Below are 6,000 nucleotides of genomic sequence, written 5' to 3' on the forward strand. Positions count from 1 at the left end.
AAAGGATTCAAGCATGGTTGTCACAGATTCAACTCCTCATGCACATGATGGTGGTGATGCTTTAGCCGACTTAGAGGAAGAAGACTATGCCTCTTTTGACTTTCTTTCTGGTTTTTAGGTGGCTACTCGGATAACACAACCACATTTGAGGATGACTCTTATGCTTTTTTGACTTGCAGTTATGATCCTTCTAAGGATGCATGCACTTTCAATGTCAATGAGACATTGAATAATTGGTATTTTGATAGATGTGCCACCAAAAATATCACTTCTAGAAAGTGTTTGTTTGATTCTCTGCATCCATCACCTGCTAGAAAAAGGGTGTCTTGTGCAAATGATTCTTCTTATTCAGTTCGTGGTATTGGTGAGATGGTACTTACAACCATAGATGGCACAAATTTCAAAATTCATGATGTGCTATATGTACCTGGAATCAAGAAGAATTTGCTTTTAGTGTCCTCTCTTAATAAAAGAGGATTTCAGGTTGTCTTTGAAGATGACAAGTGTGCAGTTCGAGATAGAGAAGATGATCATGCCTTGAGACTATTTGGCACGCTGTTTTGTGGTCTTGATGTTTTTGAGAAAAGATCAAATAATGCACTTGCAGTTTCTACTCCCACTGTTGCTATGCGGAATGCAGAGTTATGACATGCATATGAGTTGTAACAGCTTGATGACACTTCATAAACATGCTATGGTTGATGCTTTTCCTCCCTTGGAGTCACCTCCACCTCATGCCTGTGAAGGGTGCATACTTGGAAAGATGCATACTTTTCCCTTAAAAAAGGATGGTGCAGTAAGAACTATTCGGAAATTACAGCTCATTCATAGTGATGTTTGTGGTCCCATGAGGACTCCTGCATTGGGTGGTTATCTCTACTATGTCACATTTATTGATGACTACTCAAACTACACTTGGGTCTATGGTTTAAAGGAAAAATCAGATGTGTTTAAGTATTTTCAACACTTTGTGGCAAATGTTGAGGATGAAACAAGACTCAAGGTGCAGATTCTACGCACGCATAGAGGGGGGGAGTATATTTGAGGGTTATTTGAAAGAGAAAGGAATCACACATCAGCTTACAGTGAGGCTCACCCCTCATTAAAATGACAAAGCTAAGCGTAAGAATAGAACTCTTATGGAGATGGATAGATGTATGCTCACAAGCAAAAAATTGCCTCATAGGTTTTGGCTTGAGGGTCTCATGTGTGCCAACTATGTTTTGAATCAGGCTCCCACTAAGGCATTGAAAACAATGACTCCTTATGAAGTTTGGCATGGGAGAAAGCCTTCAGTGGAACATTTTTGTGCCTTTGGATGTGTTGCATATGCCCATGTGCTTGTTGAGTTTCGACATAAGCTGTCAGATAAGGCACTTAAATGCATATTTGTTGGGTATAGTGCAGAGAGCAAAGGTTACTGTCTCTACAATCCTGCTACATGCAAGATTTTTGTCAGCAGAGATGTAATCTTTTCATAAAATTCAGCACATACACGAGCTGAATTTAATGTGCCAGCTTCTTCTACATTAGATGATGTTTTTGAGGGATTACTACCCATTGCTTTGGATTCTGCATCATCCCTGTCAAAAATCAGCATTTACAACAAGCTCCTCCTATTCCACATGCCCCGATTCAGCCACCGGACAATTTAGTTCCTCCAAGGAAATGGAAGATGCTGTCAGGAAAGAGAATAAAAAAATACACGTAGCCAAATTGGCTGGTCCAAACTCTTAGGGAGAGTAGGCTTGATGCTCCTTTGCCTGGTAGAACTCGTAGTGCAGCAAGGCACAAACGGGGGGCTCTTTCTGTTGAATCAACTTATGCAGATACTCTTCTTGATGAGGAAGAGCCTGATACTTTTAAAGAAGCCAAGAACAATGTACATTGGATGCATGCCATGCAAGATGAGTTGCAGTCTATTGACAAAAATCAGACCTAGAATCTTGTGGATTTGCCACTGGGAAAGAATGCCATAGGTACCAGATGGGTTTTCAAAGTAAAAAGAAAGTCAGATGGGTCCATTGACAAGTACAAGGCACGGATGCTTGCAAAAGGCTATGATTATGAGGAGACACTTACTCCTACTTCCAAGATGACCACTATCAGATTAGTTATGCTATGGCTGCACATTTTGATTGGAATGTTCATTAGTTGGACATAAAATTAGTTGGACATAAAAATAGCCTTTCTTAATGGAGACTTTTTGGAAGAGGTTTATGTCAAGAAACCTCCTGGCTTTGAAATTTCGGGTAATGCACATAAAGTTTGCAAGCTATTTGTACGGGTTGAAACAAGCACCACGTGCATGGTACTCTAAGATTGATGCCTTTCTGACCAACAAGGGGCTTCATAATAGTCCAACTGAAAGCACCCTCTACATCAAGAAGGATGGGAGGATATTTTAGTCAATCATTCTTTATGTAGATGACATGTTGCTCACAAGGTCACATGAAGAAAAAATTGCAGATTTTAAAGCTGAATTGAAAGCTACATTTGACATGTCAGATTTGGGCAGGTTACATTTTAATTTGGGGATCTAGTTTATACAAGAGAGACGTGGCATCATTATGTATCAATCCAAGTATGAGCAAAGCTCTTGGATTGGTTCAACATTCAAGATTGCAAGTCTACAGCCACTCCCATGGAGCCAGGATGTGAAGCTTACTATGTATGATGCAAGTGAATCAATAGATGCCACACTCTACAATCAGGCTATAGGATGTCTCATTTATTTGTGCAATACACGGCTCGATATTCAGTTTGCAGTATCATACGTGAGAAGATACCAAAGATTGCACATTGACAGGTTGTAAAATGCATCTTCCGTTACTTGCAAGGCACAAAAGTCTTATAGCTTGATGTTTTCCGGGGGGGGGGGTGACTTGCAGATGCATGCTTACAGTGACTCAGATTGGGATCGAGATTATGACATTGGTAATTGTTTCTTTTTGGGACATGCTTGCATTTCTTGGCTACGTAAGAAACAATCTATTGTGGCTACTTCCTCATGTGAAGCTGAATACATGGTAGCTTTCACGGAAATCGTGTCACCCAGTGAATTTCACTTTCCCACAAGCTACTTACCTCAAGTTGGATCTAGAAGGCCCTTTGATCGGACGGTGGAGATTGATCCTCCACCGACCGAGACCCTTGACGGATGTACTTTGGGCGACCGTGTTGGAAAATTACATGATCAATAGCGACATCTAACACTTGAATGGAAGCCAAAGGTTCAGCCTATCGCCCAACGTGTCACATAATCTATCAAGACGATTATGTAAGAATGTCCTGCCTCCGAATTAGTGGGAATCGGACCTGTAATATCATATGCGATCAATTCAAATGGCTCAGATGCTGTAATTGACTGGAGATCTCTGGCTTCTTTGTAGGAGACTTGAATGACTGACACACTGGACATACCTGTAGATAGGAGTGAACGGAGTGTCGCAATTTTGGCCAAAAGAACTTAGTGCGGACCTTCTTTAAGACCTTGACAAATCCTAAATACCCACCAAACATATTGTCGTGGAATGATTTCAGATATAGATTATGGACCTAGGGTGGAATGTACAATCTCGGCTGAAAGGGTGCGAGAGGTACCCGGATCGTTACCCGGCGTCTCCACCAGTACGAAACAGGTGCAATTACACTAACGTTCACGCAGTGAATAAAGAGAAAAGCAACATAAAGAAAATGATGAATGACACGACGAATTCCAGAGAACAGCGTCCCTCCTTTATTGCTCAGTTACATCTAACTGGCAGATTTATAGTATGGCTTAACAGCAGTACTTAGATTCACAGCAGTACTTTAAATCATCCTACGTGTCCTCAAGACTCGCAACGACAAATTATGAACTGGGGCAACAGCGTAAAAAATCATCAGTGCCGACGGCAGGATGCGATCCCGCGATCAGACTTAGAATAGAACCTTTAGGTGCCTTTGCAGGCGAAGATTAACGCTACATCGGCGACCCAGTATTACGAACTCCAAATTATATACTATTTAATTGCGGAGCCCTCTCTCGTAGGTAATTATAGCGCCTATTGCGAAAATGGCCAGCCTCCTCCACACAAAATTATCATACAAGGAAGTGATCTATATAAGTCAGGAAGTGGTCTATAAAATTTAGGCGAATGAAGGGGTGAAGCAATTATCATACAAGTGGTCTATATAAGTCGCGAAGTGGTCTATAAAATTGGGGAGATTCAGGCAAATGAAGGGGTGAAGCATAAGATGTAGCAAGAGATTTGATGCTTTGCCTTCCTTTGACTTTTTTGTCATCTGGCCAAAATTTGGTTGCTCGAGCTCTAAAGTAGCTTATCATCATCTCCTGTTTGTCTCCCTCTCTGTTATAGAACTTCAATTCATTCATAAATGTTTGTCGAGTATTGTATCCACCCCATGGTAAGTATCATTTTATTTGTAGATGCCCTCACCGCATCTATCACCCGTTTGAGGATGATCATCATATCTAGCAGCAGCAGCAGCTGATAGCGGTACTAGTGGTCATCTTCAAACCACAAATTCAACTCATGTTAAATGCCGATGTATACCCTTTGTATTATAGTTAGGGTTATTTGAAAACCCACCATTTTGTAGTAAGGAACCAAGGATGCTAGACTGGCTTGGCAAATGGTACCTTCCTTTAAATCAAGATTCTTCGTTTGTCTTATTGTTGCATGGCCATATATAACATGGGTTGTAGGGTCAACATTAGTTGATACAGAGTGGATGGTTCTTCCATAGGAAAGAGTGGATGGTTCTTCTATAGGAAATCTCCATAGAGGATTGGAAAAACAAGCTTGCACAACCTCCCATTTTCTTCATAGCAATGGCTTGTTGATGACCATGTCTTTTTTTACTCGCTCCTCTTGTTTATCAATTTTTGCAAGCTCCACTTTCATCTTGTTCAACTATTTTTGCAAGCTCCACTTTCATCTTGCAAACTGAATCTTCCGAGTCCCATGTTTGTGACTTTTCTACCTTATAAGCTTTGGTGGAGGGAGGTAGATGTTGGGGACTACGATTGAGGGAGATTTTTGAGATGAGTTTGAGGTCAAGGCCCTTGATAGGGTTGTCAGTGTTGGCAACCATGCAGGCTACCACGTGTCCTAGGTGACGCCGAGTGTGGGGGGTCTCAATCCCCCACCATGTAAAGCCTCCTCTCCTCCCCAAAAAGTCCTGGGAGGGATTAGAGAGGAGGGTCAAATAAGCTCTTTATATCCAAGGTCCCCAAGGGGGCACCAATGCTTATGGGATTTCATATCCCCAAATCCATGTGTCACAGCCGCGAGCCTCCTTCAATAAACCATGCTCCACACACCATTTGAGGGGTGAAGGCCACCACCTCCAAAAGTCAGGGGAGTTCTAAGCATGGGAGTTGGCATGATTGAGGATTTGGAATCTTTCAGGACACACTACCATTGACTAGTGTATCTTGTGGCCTTTCTTTAATGGGGCTTCGATGAGCTTAGCAACAATTCTTGCAAGGGCTGGACTATTCTTCAAACTTCCTCTTCCAGGCCATAAACTAAATTTATTATTTTAGAACCAAGCCTTGATGCTCTCTAGTCCTTTGGAGATTTCCCCACAACTATGTAGGGAAGTTTGTTGGGGATTGATCCATCATCAATCATACCCCTTGGGCTTCATAGAAACTTCACAAGCTCATCATGGAATACCGCTATCCCATTCACTTGAGTTTATTCTAAACTCAGCACTTTTACCAAAGTTTATTTGACTAATCTACCACATTGACCTCTTTGTTGTTGGCAGATAATGGTTGCAGATAATGAGTAGTGATATAGGCCTTATCATTGATGATGCCATTCAATTTCGCACCATGATGTGTCATTCTCGTGTCATTACTGCCCTCGAATTTTGAATCAAGCTTGGTCAGAGGGCCTTGGCCACCAGACTTCATGTTATATTAGCCTTGAATATGGTTCTATAAACATTTGTTGCCTCCCTTGCCATGTCATCCTTGTCAAACGG

The sequence above is a fragment of the Dipteris shenzhenensis genome, chromosome 28 (genome assembly GCF_047967505.1).
Source record: "Dipteris shenzhenensis isolate YYH24624 ecotype China chromosome 28, Dip_SZ_1.0, whole genome shotgun sequence".
Taxonomy (NCBI): domain Eukaryota; kingdom Viridiplantae; phylum Streptophyta; class Polypodiopsida; order Gleicheniales; family Dipteridaceae; genus Dipteris; species Dipteris shenzhenensis.